The sequence below is a fragment of the Micromys minutus genome, assembly GCF_963924665.1.
Source record: "Micromys minutus genome assembly, chromosome: 17".
NCBI classification, from domain to species: Eukaryota; Metazoa; Chordata; class Mammalia; order Rodentia; family Muridae; genus Micromys; species Micromys minutus.
Genome location: NC_137952.1, coordinates 26,550,044 through 26,566,077, shown reverse-complemented (window position 1 = coordinate 26,566,077; position 16,034 = coordinate 26,550,044).

The following is a 16,034-nucleotide window of genomic DNA, read 5'->3' as shown; positions in this document are numbered from 1 at the left end:
CCGCGCGCTCCGGCTCCAGCCCGGCTCCCCCGCGGGGCGCGCCGGTGCAGGGGGCGGGGCTGCGCGCTGCCGGGGGGCTGCTCCTTAAAAGGGCGATGTAGGGGCCCGGAAGTGCCGCGCTGGGAGGCGGCTGCTGCGGGGCGTCGTGGGCCCCGTGGGGGACGCCCAGTTAAGAGAGAGTTAAGGGAGGCTGGGCCTTAAAGGGGCGACAGGCGCTTCTTTAAAAGGGGAACGGCACATTGCCGGAGGGAGTGCGGAACCGGGAGGTGGCTGGGAGGGGCAGGCTCCGTGGAGAGCTGTCAACTCAGGAGTCTCCTCACACGGCCCCAGACTAGGAGGTGGTTGGTGGGAGAACTAACCAGGCCTACGTACACCAGGTCTCCGAAGTGGGGCTAACACTAAGCTGGTACTGTCTGCGTAGCTCTCGCGTAGAGAGGGGGTAATGCCCCAACTCCCCCCAAGAGCCTGGTTCGGGTCTGGAAACCTTGAGCTCTCAAGCCGAAACCGCGGTCTGTCGTGCTTCTTCATTTGAACTGGACTCTGAGACCACTCGAATTTTGCCTGATTGGGTTCTCTTAGGACCCGAGTCAGGCTACTATGAGCCTTAGGGACAGAGCCAAAGGTTGAGTTTGTTTCCTAGACTCGCCTGCTACCTTAATCTCAAAATCCCACAGCAGGTCTCAGATCCTACTTTCTGGTCTTCTGGACTGGCCTTGAATTGTAACCAAGGGGCTGCACTGAACTGGTGGACGACATCTCCCAGCGTTTTCATTCATTGATCCTCTTCAGCCCCAGGATCTAGAAAATTGTCTTTTCCCATTAAAGCTTGTTCCTACTAGGCTTCAGACTTTGTTTGCTCTTAGGGCCCTTTGGATGCCGGGGCAACCCCTCTGCAGGCAGGGGCTCTCAGAACCACCTTTTCTATTCTTTCACCCTCAGCTCCCTCACTTCCTTCCTCCCTATTTCCGATTTGCAATTCACCATGATTGATTTCTGGGTCCCTCCTGCTTGAATCTTCCTGTGTTCCCAAAACTGTCTTTGTGAGCAGCCTGGATGTCTCATTGGATTGGAGAACTGGCTGTGTTGCCCTGTGTGGGAGAGAGTATTGTGGTCCTGATGTAGTTGGGTGGGGTGTGACCTCTGCGAGGGCCTGGCTGGCTTCTAACCCCTCTGCCTTTTCCACTTACCCCTTTCCAGGAGCCTTTGACTTTCCTTATCCAAGCCCTTCCCCAAATGTTCCATCCCTAGGCACAGAAGCAGCTACCAGAATGCAGTGCACTAGTGGGAACCGTAAGTTCCTAATCCGGTCCTGGTTAGAGGCTCGGGTGGTGCTATGCCTCTAACAATGGACCACCTAATGCTATTTCAAGGAAGACCGTGCCTTTTTAATTTCTGAGAAATTACAAGGACATTGGATGTTCAGTGTGGATTGATAGGCGCTGCGCGCGAACATGTGTGTGTGTGTGTGTGTGTGTATGTGTGTGTGTGTGTAAGTATGAGACAGAGGGACACACACACACACACACACACACACACACACACAGTGGGATACTGTTCCCAGTGGCCTGTAGCATTAAAGTCAGAGAATTGCCATCAAATGTTACTTTCTCTTTTCTCACGTGTTCTCTGACCTTCCTGGCTGTGGGGGTTGATCATAGCACCACCCAAGGTGAGTTACCATTGAAGGCCTCACATAAGACCCACAGGGCGCCCCCTTGACTCTCTTTCTGGAATGCACTCCATATTGCCTCTTCATATTTCTGCTGTAAATTACACTTCCCTTTTCTTTCTTGCTTCCCGGCAGAGTCGGGAAAACAATGTGTCACTCCTTTTTTATTCTAAACAATGATGTACTTGAAGCCCTTATTCAACTCCTCTCCCTATTCTTCCCCAGACGAAGCAGTGCCAGATTCTTTAACCTGTCGTCAATAAGCACTATTTATTATCTGGATTTACATAGTGTCTTTTACCCCTGGAACTCAAAATGCTTTCAGATATAATTGAGCCTGATCTCCCTGGTGCCTGAGCCATTAAGAAACCATTAGCGTATTCCTGTTGCCGGCAACTAAATGGCCCCCTAGTGGCCTGAAAGTGAATGTGCTTTTCTAAGTGCCTCTCCCCCACCAAGGTTAGGCAGGAACTCGAGAATCAAGGCAAGTTTGGAGACAGAATGGACCCAAAAGGCCATCTTTGGTGAATATCCTCAACCACCCTAGAGCCTCTTGTACCACGTTCCTGTGGAGTGCTGTGCCACATCAGCTAAATGACTGTCTCCGCTGACGAGCCTCATTGTCGGCTCCCTGAAGAAGCCCTTTTGGCCTCTGGAAAAGTTCAAAGCAATCAAAGCGGCGGCACAACCTATAGTCTTGGTATGCGCCAGGCACCGTGTCTAGAGTCATAATCATTTGCACTATATCAGGTAGCTGATATCTATCTCCATTTTGTAGAAGAAACTGCTTCAAAAGGGTTAAGGTGCTTATCCTAGGTCACTTGACTAGAATTCAATTAATATCCCAAGTCTTACTGACCTCAGGACTTAGATGCTTGATTCTTGCTCTACTCTGCTTGGAAGCACAGCCAAACCTTGTCTCTGGAGTGGATTTTGTGGGGCACCAACCATACGTCCATGGGGTGGAGATGCTCTGCCAGGAGTGTGGCCTGTGGATGTGGATGGCTCCCTGCTGCTACTGTTCCTGGGAACTGTCCCCAGGCAGGAAAGGAAGTTGCCTCTTTCTCCCTGCCTACCAGACCATTAAGTAGAATGAAACGGGAATGAAACCCAACCAGAGATCTGCAGGGTCCTTCGGGGAAAGAGGGAAGGCACCTTGCGTCCTGAAGGAGCTGCAGAAGTGATGTACGGTATAGGTTGGCGGGTGGGACGGGCTGAACATGACATTGAGTCAGGGAGTCTGTTGTTATGGAAGCACCAGCCTGCGAAGGATTTAGTACGCTGACAAAAAGACCTTGGGAGACTGGAGAAACACCAGAGTAAACTGGAATGGCGGAATTGCCGTGGAAGAGAGGCTAGAAACAACCGAAGAGTTGAGGTGCTACTGTGGATATTCTGTGTGTGGCCAGGAGCTTGTTTAAATCTGGCCAGAAGGCTCAGACAATACTTCAGTATCAAAGCAATGAGGAATGGCTGGTGGGAAGGATACCCCTATTGGATCATGGAGCTTCTCGGTGTGAGCTGTCCTCTGGAGGCCAGCAAGAGGCCCTTCTACAACTGGCTCTAGGAAATAACAGAAGCCAGTTGTTGAGGTAGCTAACTAGCGCGCGCGCGCGTGTGTGTGTGTGTGTGTGTGTGTGTGTGTGTGTGTGTGTCCTGATCAATGGATCAGGTTGATACTGTAGTAGTCCTAGAACAAGCTAGCTAGGCAGCGTACAATGGGACACTGTGCCTCAGTTGTGCCAAATGTTCTCAAGCACTTTATCTCAGGTTTCAGAGCTAGTCTTTGTAGCATAAGCGTATAGTCCTAGCTACCTGAGAGGTTGAGGGAGGGAAACCACTTCAGGCTGGGAGTTCAAGACCAATCTCAGCAACATGAGGCAGACATTAAAGAAATTGAGGTCAACAAAAAACTTTTGTTGGGCCAGAGAGATGGCTCAGCGATTGAGAGCACTGAATTGGCTGTTCTTTCAGGGGACCAGAGTTCAATTCCCAGCACCCGCACGGTGCCTCACAACCGTCTGTAACTCTAAGATCCGACACCCTCACACAGTCATACATGCAGTCGAAACACCAGTGCACATAAATAAACCCTTTTGTTTGTGTGGGTTATAGTTTATGGATAAACTGCCACATTAGGAATGAGGCAGGGGTTTATAAACTATTAATTTTTTAGGATATTACAAATTCCATTGCATGTGAATAAAGGACACGCTTTTATGAAAATCTGTATATTTCTTTTTTAAAAACAGTTTTTTTTTAAAGTAACTTGGTTACTTTTAAAGTAAATTAGACTTACTAAATTGCCAAGGTGGATTACAGGCAGTTGTGTCTGTCCTGGAACTGCTATGTAGGTGAGGCCAGGCCTCACTTCACAGGGCTCTGCCTGTCTCTGCCTCCCCAGTGTTGTGATTAAAGACATGTGTCACTATGCCTGGCCACTTTCACATTTTTACAACTCTCTTGAACGTTGCTTTATAGGAGACAGCTGGAGGCTTACTTTTGCTGGCACTGTGTTCCTTCGGTCAAAATATATAAAGAAAATCTGGCACCATGTAGATATGTGGTTGGAAAATAGAATAGTATTTTGGTAGTCTTTCGGATCGTTGTGGCTATTTTTTGTACTACACCAAATCTCAACAAGTGCTAAGTGGAAGTCGCAATGCAGACTATGAAATGATATTACTCGATGGGTGGGGGTGGCAGTGGTGCAGGCCTTTAATCTCAGCACCGAGGAGGCAGAGGCTAGTGGATCTCAGAGTTCAAGAACGGTTAGGTCTTTAGAGTGAACTCCAGGACAGCCAGAGCTACAAATAAAAACTCTGACTTTAAAAACAAAAAGGGAAGAAAGAAAACAAACAAACACCAAGCCCAGCCCACCAAACAAACAAATCAGACATAACCTTATCACTCTATCAGTGGGGCTTTTGGTACTTACTTGGTTGAAGCCACTGTCTACCTTGCTCCTGGGAAGGTACTTTTTCTACATATGATTTTGTAACATCGTGTTATTAAGAAAATATTAATTTACTCCGCATGCATACTTCCAAGTATTGATCCATTTAATGACGTGATACAATATCGTATTTGGTAATACCACAAACAGTTGAAGCCCTTGGAAGTCAATCAAGCTCATAATATAGTGTGTACAGGTTACTCCAAATTCTATTTTTCCTTGGAAGGTCAGATTTTATCATTGGCAACGGATGTGGGTTTTCCTTTAAAGTGACAGGGACACTTGGTTCACGTTTGAGGAAACATCTGCCACAACAGCTTTATGTCAGTCATTCTTCAAGTGAGAATAATGTTCCATAGCAAAGGTGGCTAGTTCAGGCCGTCGCCCAATCACTCAAGTGTTTCCCCAAAATGACATCTGTGCAGCAGAGTGCATTACAGTCAGTCACTGGGAATATTAGGAGCTGAGCATAAGTGTCGTGATTTGGTATAGTGTAACACACTTTTCGCTTGTGAACCTGTTCTTAAGTGAGCCCGGGGTTTTCTCCCCTTTCTTCCTTTTCCCCTCTTAAACTCATAGTCCAGGTGTTGTTTTCTTCCCACTATGACATTTGTGCCATTGGTATAAGCGTCAGAGCCCTTCAAAAGGCAGAACAGACATCTCAGTATTAACATAATTTTGGCTTTGTGAAATCTCTGAAAAGATCTGAACTTAATGTAAGATTGGAAACTTTGGGGCTGGGGTTTGCTCAGCGGTTAAGCTCTGCTCTTCCAGAGGTCCCGAGTTCAATTCCCAGCAACCACATGGTGGCTCACAACCATCTGCAAGGGGATTCAATGCCCTCTTTTGTGTCTGAAAACAGCTACAGTGTACTCACATACATAAACAAATCTTAAAAAAAACTGGAAACTTTGAAACTTCCTGAGGAAAATACTTCAAGATGTAGGACTAGGCAAAGACCTTCTGAGTGGGCCTCCCAGAGCTCTGGAAATCAGTCAGAACTTTCATCTTGGGTTCCGTCCATCAATGAAAGCAAAAGAAGTAGATGTCATCGTGAAGGGACAGTATGTGTGTGTGTGTGTGTGTGTGTGTGTGTGTGTGTGTGTGTGCATGTGTTAGTCTGTATGCAGATTACCAGCTATTCATCTGACTAATATCCAGAATATATAAAGAATTCAGGGGCTGGAGTCATGGCTCAATGGTTAGGAGCACTGACTACTTTCCCAGAGGATCCAGTTTCAGTTCCCAGTACCCACATGGCCCCTCACAACTCCCTGTCCCAGGCCATCTGAGGCCATCTGAGGCCATCTAAGGCCATCTGAGAGCACCAGGCATGCCTATGGTGTAGAGACACATGTAGACAAAACACTCAAATATATTAAATGAGATTTTAAAAAAAGACTTTAAAAGGCTAAACACCAAGGTAACAATCCAACCAACAAATAGGTGAATGAACTGAACACATAGTTCTTAACAGGAAAAGTATAAACAGCTAATAAATACATGAAAAGGGGTGGGGAAGACAGGAGAGATGGCTCAGTGGCTTAAGAACACTCATTGCTCTTGCAGAAGACCTAAGTTTTGTCCCCAGTACCCACATGGATTTACAGTTGTAACTCCAGCTACAGGGGATCCGGCATCCTCTTTCGGCCTCTGTGGACATCAGCCTCTGTAGACATCAGGTACACACATAGTACACACATGTACACTCAGCCAAACATTCACAAAATAAAATAAAAATAAATCTTTAAAGGTAAATAAATGATTTAAAAAACATTAAAATAAAACAACAACAACAATAACAATACCACAGGAAAAGGTGTTTATTCTTATCCATCAGGTAAATGCAAACCAAAATAACATCCTCATTTACCCTAGTTAGGATAACCATCATCAAGAAAGAAATAGCAAGCTGATGCCTCTAGTCCCAGCACTCAGGAGGCAGAGGCAGGTGGATCTCCATGAGTACCAGGACAGCTAGGGCTACACAGTAAGACCCTGTCCTGTCTTAAAGGAAAAGAAGAAGGAGGAGGAGGAGGAAAAGAAGAAGAAGAAGGAGAAGAAGAAGAAGGAGAAGGAGAAGGAGAAGGAGAAGGAGAAGGAGAAGGAGAAGGAGAAGGAGAAGAAGAAGAAGAAGAAGAAGAAGAAGAAGAAGAAGAAGAAGAAGAAGAAGAAGAAGAGGGGAGGAGAAAGGGGAGGAAGAAGGGGAGGTAGTTATGGACCTAACTTGAGATAATAAGCCAAACCTAAGGACAAATGTCACATTTTCTTTTGCACAAGGAATTGTAATAGGGTTCTCTAAAGGAACAGAACTGATAAAATGGATTGTCTTACAGGATGTGGTCCAGGGAGTCCAGCATGGCTGCATCATGTTGTAGAGGTTGTGAATCTAATACTTGTCCAGTCTACAGGCTAGAGTCCTTGCAGTCCTGATCTGGCTCTAAAGGTCTAAAGGAGTCGTGGAGAGCTGCTGGTATTTGGTCATGCAGAAATCCTGGAGATGCTGGTTCTAAAATTGGTGAAGGACTGGCACAGCAGCAGGATGGATGGATTTGCCAGCAAGAGCGAGGGCAAGCAGGCAGAAAAGCAAAGCTTCCTTCTCCATGGTCTTTTATGTGGGCTGCCATCAGAAGGTGTGGCCCAGATTTAGAGAGGTCTTCCTGCTCCAAATGATCTGATTTAGAACATCCTGCACCACAGTGCCCAGCAGCTTGGTTTTAGTTAATAGCAGATGTAGTCAAGTTAACAACCAAAATTATTTATCACAGGGATCTAGTTGGTTTTTTTTTTTTTTTAATGAAAGTGGAAGAGGAGAAGGGAGAACAGGAGAAGAAAGGCAGAGAAGAGAGGATAATGGAGGCCAAATGCGATCAAAGTATGTTATCTACATGTGTAAAAATGTCCTCCTAAAACCCATGTTTTGGGCACCATCAAGATATGCTAATAGGGCTATGGTGACAGCTCAGCAGGTAAAACTGGTGCTGCTTGATGACCTGAGATGACCCCTGGAAGGAGAGGAGAGAACCCACTTTCCTACAAGTTACTGATAAACTCACACATGCACAAGATAAGCTTTAAAATGTACTAAAGATGCATTAATAAAACAAAATAAAGTATGAAAGGCCAAGAGACCAATGGTAGCTGCTCCAATAAGAAGCTACATATGTGGCTAGTTTCTAAACCTGATTCTATTTTTACATCTGTTATATTCAAACTATTTTGGACGTTTGAATAAGAATGGCTTTCATAGGCTCATGTATTTGAATGCTTGGTCACCAGGGAGTGACCCTACCTGAGGAGGATTAGGAAGTGTGGCTTTATTGGAATAAATTAGAGGAAGTTTTGGGGCTCAGCTTTGGGGCTTTAAAAGCCCAAGCCAGGCCCAGTGTCTCTCTCTTCCTGATGCCTGAGGATCTGATGTAGAACTCTCAGCTACTCCTCCAGCACCATGTCTGCCTGCCTGCCACTATACAGTAGCTTTTATTTTCCTGAAGTAATTGTCGTCCCCAAGGTTTACTGCGTCCATCTGTTAACCTAGGCCTAGTCCTGGAAGCTTCTGTTCTCCATACAATCTAATCCAGGCCTACAATGTTTTCAGCCTCTGAGACTTACTGCTGAATAAACTCACCCTTTCTAGCTCTTTCTGAACTAGGGCTGACTGGTTCAGCTCAGCTCCTCTCCACACTGACTGAATCAATCTGGCTTCTTTCTTTTGGCCTCTCCTGAATTGTTTTACTTGGCCTCATACTAACTTTGGCAATATGTTCTAATCTTCTGGCTCCTTCCCATTCTCTGTCTTCACCTGTCTCTGTAAAACTCTTCCTAGTAAAACCACCTCCTCTCTCCCTCCTTCCTTTGTCAGCTCTTAAGTAGCTTGCCTTTCCTCTGTCTTCTCATGAGAGTTGGGCATATCCTATTCTGTCAAATCTTCTTCTGATTCGTCAGTTTGTTTGCCACTCAATGAGACATCACTTTCAAACACAGGTGCTTCCTTCTACAAACTAACTTTACCTTCATTGTTGGGGATTAAATGTGTATACTAAGAGTGTGTCTTATTCCAGTCAATGGGATTAAAGGTGTGTGGTAAGGGTGGGCCACACCACAACTAGAAACAGGCTTTTTTTCCCCTTCTTCAGTAAACAATATAATCTCAGGGCTCACAGCATGATCAAATATTCTATACATGCCACCATGTTCCCATCAGGATAACAATGGACTAAAATCACTGAAACTGTAAGCCAGCCCCAATTAAATGATTTCCCTTATAAGACTTGTGGTCATGGCCTTCACAGCAATGGAGCGGTGACTGAAACATTGGCCTAGAGGTCACGTTTCCAAGAGGAAGGCTCTCCCAAAGCACTGTTGACAATGCAGTCATGATTTCCCTACTTCTTCAGAGGTACCTATCACTGCTTGAATACTGAATACGTGGCTACCTGGGCAAGCAGGAAAGTAAATGCTGGTGTCCACGTTGATACTGATACCTGACTGGAGACTACATTATCATCATGGCCGTCCAGTCTAACATGAGTATCTGTTCAGGCACAGGAGCTGCAGCAAATGAAGATGAAGAGCAAGAAAGTCTAGGGATTGGGGAGGTGTCTACCTATGGGAAATGGGAAAGTCCGTGTATTGCATGTTAATGTCCACTCAGAAGAACACGCCACAAAGGAGATAGTCAACAACCAAGTAGATAGAATGACCTGCATGTCTGGCACAACACTCACATTTACGGCCCTGATGGCCTAGATGGAGGTTATGTATAGGCATGTAAGGGATAGTAGGGGTGGCCCACCAGAAAGGACTCCCATACAGCAAACAGACAGACCTACCAGTTACTTCCAGAACAAAATGGCCGTGTGGTAACAAGTTGATTGTTGTTCCTGCTTTGCTCTAGAAGCACTGGTGTTTCACTTGACTCAAACTGGTGTGTTTTTTGGACATGGGGTTGGCTTTCCATCTGAAAGACTACTCTTTGGGATGCTTAGAAAGTATTGACTTGCGGACAAGGGGGCTCACAGAACGGTGCACTCCACAGCAAAAAGTAGGCCCATGATCACGGAGTCTTCCGGCCTCTTGCACAACTCACCCCTCGGAGGCTACAGACTGAATAGAGCTGAGGCAAGAATGGATTAGTCTCTCTGGACTGCAGTTAAGGTACTGAGTAGATAGGGATCCAGAGGATGTGTACACCCTAATTAATATTTATTATATGTTGCCATAACCCAACATATGAAACACAAAACCTTAGAAATTTCCATAAATGACCTTATTTATCTATCATCCCCTGTGTTCCTACAGCATTAAGAACCAGCTCTGGTGTTCCGAACTTGGCTTCAGAGTGGGGAAGAGTTCCCTGAAAGGAACAGAATTAACACCCTTATAAAATGTACTGCTTTCTATCCGGAATCCTTGTGGAAATAAACCAGCAGCAAGAACAGGAGTCACTTACAGACAGGTGTAACTGACCCTCATTCTTTGGAAGAAAGGACCACGTGGGGTTGTTGTTTGGTGTGGTTTGGTTTGATTTTTAGAAACAGGGTTTCTCTTTGCAGTTCTGGCTGCCCTGAACTCTATAGATCAGCCTGGCCGACATCAAAGGCAGGTGCAGCACTGTCTGCAGACTGCCATTATGTAACAGAGTAAAGAAACTATACTTGGCATCCAGGGGGTCCACTGTGGTGCCTCTTGGTACTCCCTTGCCTGATTTTGATGGAAAATGGGTATATTTAGAAGCATGGTTGGAAAAAATAACCCGTTTAGACAGCAGCAGTCACACTGAAGGCAAAGAAACTCGAGAATGGGCCTTGGAGAACAGACCGGGAAATATCTGTTGTGACTCTAAGATTAACTGTGGTTGTAGGACCCTTAGCTCATCCATTTAAATGTAGCAAGTTTCCCAGAGGAAAATGCCGACATTGTGAAGGAGTTAGTGCCGGTAGAAGGGACATACTCTGAGAAGGGAGACACTGCAGGTGGACCCTTGATCTTATCTTTAGGACCAAGTTCTCCGAAGTGTTGGCTGCCAAGGCTCAAGACTGAGTTTCCCCCAGAGACTTCCTTCAGCTGCCAAACAGAGCTGCCGTGCCCAGCTTCCAGACCCATCTCAAAGGTACAGACCTCCTTAGTTAGTAAAGGTCAGCTTCACAGGGACATCCCAGCCATAGAGGCCCTGTCTTAGTTACTATTCTATTGCTGTAAAGAGACAGCGTGACCAAGGCAACTCTTATATAGGAAATCATTTAACTGAGACTGGCTTACAGTCTCAGAGGTCTGGTCCATTATCATCATGGTGGGAGAGCATGGTAGCACACATGGTGTTAGAGCTGTAGCTGAGAGTTTTACTACATGGTCCGCAGATTGGTGGGGGATGGGGTTAGAGAGATGTAGGCGTTTAAAACCTCGAAGCCCAACTCCAGGGACATACTTCCTCCAACGAGGACACACCTACTCCAACAAGGATTTACCTCCAGATCCTTCCAAATAATTCTGCAACTGAAGACTAAGCACACAAATATATAGACACATCTCATTCAAACCACACCACTCTCTGTGGAGGTATTCTGGGGTGTGGCCATATCACTGATCATTTCTGTTTCTGTTTTGTCCTGACTCGTTCCTACTTTAGAAGTGTGTTCTCTGAAAGGACACCCCCATACACTCCCAGCCCTAAGGTCAACACCCCCATACACTTCCAGACCCAGGGTCACCTTTATTTCTGGCATCTGGGACTCAGAATAAGAGCTAGCTACCCTTATACAGCTTCTAGACACTGTGCTTTCTCTCCTGGTCCAACAACATGTTGCCTCCTACATTCTGGCTGATATCTAGCAAATGCTCTCCAGCTCATGCATTTTCTGCAATAAAGCAACTTAAATACAAATACACAAGTATTTCAGATGTGGCCTAATGATGCACAGAGAACGGGGTAAAGTCTTCCTCAGTTCTTAGCACTGGCTGCTCCTGGTACCAAGGAGTGAAGATCTGAAGATGTCCCAACTCCCTAACTGCCTTGTCCTCTCCTCACTCCCGGTCTGGATCCTGATTCCAAGGGTCCGGGTGCAGCAGGGAACATGTCCTATTGGCAGGTGGTTCTGAAGGAGCTGCAAGACGGAAAACTGCTAGGCTCGCAGGCAGCTTCAGCCCAGCAACTCAAGAGTGTCCGCTTTTATTGGCAGCTCTGTCTTTTGACTCAGATGGAGCTGGCTGTCGGCAAAATCCCTGTTTTATTCACACATGCTTCTGCTAAGCCGACACTTCCCCCATCCTGTCCCTGTACAGCCGGTGTCTTGGAGCCAAGCCTGGATCCCTCAGTGAAGCCCTTTCATCTTACCTTGTGGGTTTGGGCTGTTGCTCCAGCAGAGTAGGTTGCGTTTGGTCCCAGTTCTGTCCAAATATTCCTGTAATGACTAGCTTCCTGCTAGTCACACAACCAAGAGGCTGTGGTTTTGCTTGGGCCCTAATTAAAAAAAAAAAGGCTGGAGGTGGACTAAATCAGGAGTAAACACAGAAGCAGTCGATCACACCTAGGACACTTCAGATGTGTGATGCACTGTGTTTCAAAGACAGACACCAACTAATTTATTCTCATTCATATAAAAACTGGCCCCCTTTTACAGATGTATAAACAGAGGCAGAAAAGCTAAGTGACCATGTATTAAAAAAATACACGCTGAGTCAAGTGTCAGATTTTTTTTCGGTCATCTGCAGCTCTCACCCCTAAGGTGACCATGTCTTGGACACATAGGTTGGTTCTCCTGATGCAGGTGGGATTTTTAGAACTGGAGGAATTGGGACCTGATTAGGTTTATTAGATCACTGATCTGTCCTTTTGCTGGGAGCCCACAGCAAGCTTTTGGGACTTGGGACTGTCGCCTAGGTTTCTTGAACATGGACTAGGTAAGTGTGATCCGAAATGACACTTCAAAAGGAAGCATACAGCCAGGAGTGGTGGCACACACCTTCATCCTAGCACAGAGGAGCCAGGGGCAGGTGGATCTCTGTGAGGCCAGGGCCAGCCTGATCCACACAGTGAGCTCCAGGATAGCCTGGGCTACAAAAGGCTCACACAGAGATACCCTGTCTCGAAACAAACAAACACCAAAAAAAAAAAAAAAAAAAAAAAAAAAAAAAAATCTCTGAGACTTCTCTTTCTGTCCTTTTCCACGGCGACATTCCATATGGTTCTCCTGTAGTCCAGGGGGCTGGGAAGAAAGGACAAGCAAAAATCTTACTCCTAGAATTCTAGAAAACCTTTATTCACTTAGTTTGTGAGCCTGCCTTCAAACTCATAATCCTCCTCTGCCTCGGCCTCTTGAGTGTTAGGACTACTCGTATGATTCCTGGCTATAGAGAACTCTTTTTAAATTTTATTTAATATGATATAATTTTTTTATTTTAATTTTTTTTTTGAGTCAGAGCCTCACACTCTGTGGCCCAAGCTGGCCACCAACGTGTGGCAATCTCCTTGAATCAGCCTTCTGAATTCTGGGATTACAGGCATGAATGACCCCAGTTTCAGAGGACACTTGAAGCTTCTTGGTTGCCTTAGTTCTCTGAACCTGTTCCATCTTTGTCTCTGCCTCCTCTCACACTCAGCCTCCAGAACTGCAGTGGGCAGCTAATGTAGTTTCGGCTGATGCACAGCTGGACAGGGGTTGCCCTGGGTCCCCATCCTCATATCTGTCTTATTGGCTTTGGAGGTTGAGCTGAAACATCCTCGGGAAGCTATGGTTTGTTAACAATTTGAGCCCCAGTGCTGGTAGCTGTGTGAGTTCAGGCAGCTTGGAGACAGCAGATTTCAAGACCACAGCTGAATCGTCTCTAATTTGGTTTGCTCCAGGAAGGTGGGTCCAAGCATATGATGTGTGTGTGTGTGTGTAGAGCAAGTCAGTGAAGACACATGTGGAAAGAACAGCATGTGTAAAATTATCCTTTGGTATACATGGGGTGTTGGCTTCAGGGTCTCTGTCTCCAGCAGAATCCAAAGATACCCCTTATCTAAGATGGTATAGCTTTTGCATATTGCCTTCCACATTCTGTAAGCCATATTAAGATCCCTTATGCCTGATATGTAAATGCCATGTAAATACTTATTACCCTATATTATATAGAAAATACTGACAAGGAAAACATGTCTGCATATGCAGTACAGATGCCATTTTCAGCATTAAAAAAAAATCTGTGGTTGGTTGACTCCACAGATGCAGAACCCATTGGTTCAGAGGCCAACTCACTGAGAAGGAGTAAGAAAAGAATGGACATAGTGTTACATGCTGTGATTCCAGCACTGGAGAAGCGGAAGCAGAAGGGGGTGTCCTAGGTCAGGCTGTGAACATGGGAAGTTGGGAACTAACCTTGGGAGGCAGCTGTTGAGCATAAGATAAGCTCTTTCCCCAAAGCTCCCACGAGTCAAACTCAGTATCACAAATGGCAGATCAACCAGCATCCTCCTAGAGTGGTTGCTTCTCCTGGGTCCACCCCTTTCCCCAGCAATCTCAGGGACATCCCTATGTCGTGGGATTATTCCCACTATATAGGTGAGAACGATGAGGTGCGTACAAAGGTGAGTATCAACAGATAGACCTCCTTGGTAATTGCCTGGGTTCACAGAGCAATGTGAGGGAAACAGGCTTCAGAGGATGCAACCATGATCCCTCTCCATCTCAGGAGCAATGTAGCCATTGCCCGGCCCCCGGCCCCTACATACAGTGTGACTCTCTGTTCCTGAATCCCACTGCATCAGGTACGAAAATCATCTACCTGGCCAGTAGTTCTGCCACCTGAAGAGAAGAGTTTAGCCTCCACCGCTGAACTTTTCCGGTGAGCAGATTTAGAAATCCAGTCACCCCATGAGTCCAGTGCCAGTGACAAGTGTGGGAGAGGTGGGACTGGGACCTCCTCCCCACTGCAGCGCTGTAGAGACAGCTGTTGAGTATACAGTGCTCTCCCGGTCCCACAGTTCCCACCTGTCACACTCAGCATCACAAATGACACAGACCTACCAGCTGATATCCTGCGGTGGCTGATTCCCCGAATCCGCCTCTTTCCCCAGAAGGCTCAGCTTTCCAACAAGCCCAGCAGGGGGCATTCTTACCCTTCCGCTGTCCACCCCGGGGGTTCGATTGGCTTACTGCCAGCGAAGCCTTCCAGCCAGTCAGGCCCAAGAGTCAGTTCAAAGCCAACTTCCCAAATGTGTTCCTGAGACTTCCTTCCGCTACTCTAACATTATTTACATCACGTCTGTTTTTCTTTGTCAACTTAATAGTTTTAAAACTTGAACTCCAGCGCTCTGGCAATCTTCCCCCAAAGAGGTGTGACTACAGACACGCACCAACCATGCCGGGCAACCTATATGTATTTTTAAAAGAGGAAACCCCTCTTTAGTAAAGGTCTCTCAAATAGCTTGCCACTCTTTTGGCTGGCATCCAGATTTAGCAAGAGCACATCACTGATGTTACAGCTAGAAATCCCAGAGCCTGTCCAGAGGATGCCATTAGTGGGCAAAGATATAAAGATTTTCTTCTGTGGGCTTAGGGCCAGAGACTGAAGGAGCAAAGAGTCCAGAAATCTTTGAAGGAGAAACAGAGACCATCCCTCCTCCCTTCTAGGCTGTCTTCCAGGCCTCTGGCTCCAGGCAAGACAGGAAGGAGGAACTGGGATATGGGGACCAGATGACAGGTGACAGGTGTAAAGGCTTTGGGAAGGGGCAGGGATTTCCCTTGCAAAATTCATTCAAACAGAGAAAGAACCTGATCCCAGAGAGACAGCCAGATATGCAGGGGCTCCCAGGAAGACCCAAGGCTAGAGGGAAGGAGAAAGGAGAGACACTGAGGGAGGGGTTGGAACACCATCACCTGCAGGAGTTTGGGAGCTGTTTCCAGTGGTTCCTTCAGATCTTGCTCTGGCTCTGCCCCTCCAGTCTTAGAACTGTTTTTCTAAAGACAATTTCTATGCTAGCGTCCTCTGAGGAGTTCACTACTTTTATTGGGGGGTGAGGAGGGGCAGGCAGGCTCTCTTGTAGCCTAGGCTTGAACTCCTGATACCCATCCCTCTACTTTCAAGTGCCACAGCCCTGTTGTTTTACCATTTGATTCTCACTAAAATACTTACTAACCTGTTCATCTAACCTGTTCTTTCTTGCCACTCCCCCCCCCCCCGCACTGGCTCTGGTGGTTCTAGAGCATGGGGAGGGCTTCATAGCTGTCCAGAGACCCCTGGCGGGACCTATTGCTGAAAGCCAGGGCCTCCGAGGGGAAGGAAATCATGAGTTAAGCTTCTAGCCTCTGGGGCTGAGCCATTAGATAAGAGTGCATTAGGTAAGAGGAAGTGACTGGGGCCCTGGCTGGGCTGGAACTGAACGTCTGGGATAGCTATGGACCCCAAACAGGGGGTAGAGCAGGGTCCCTT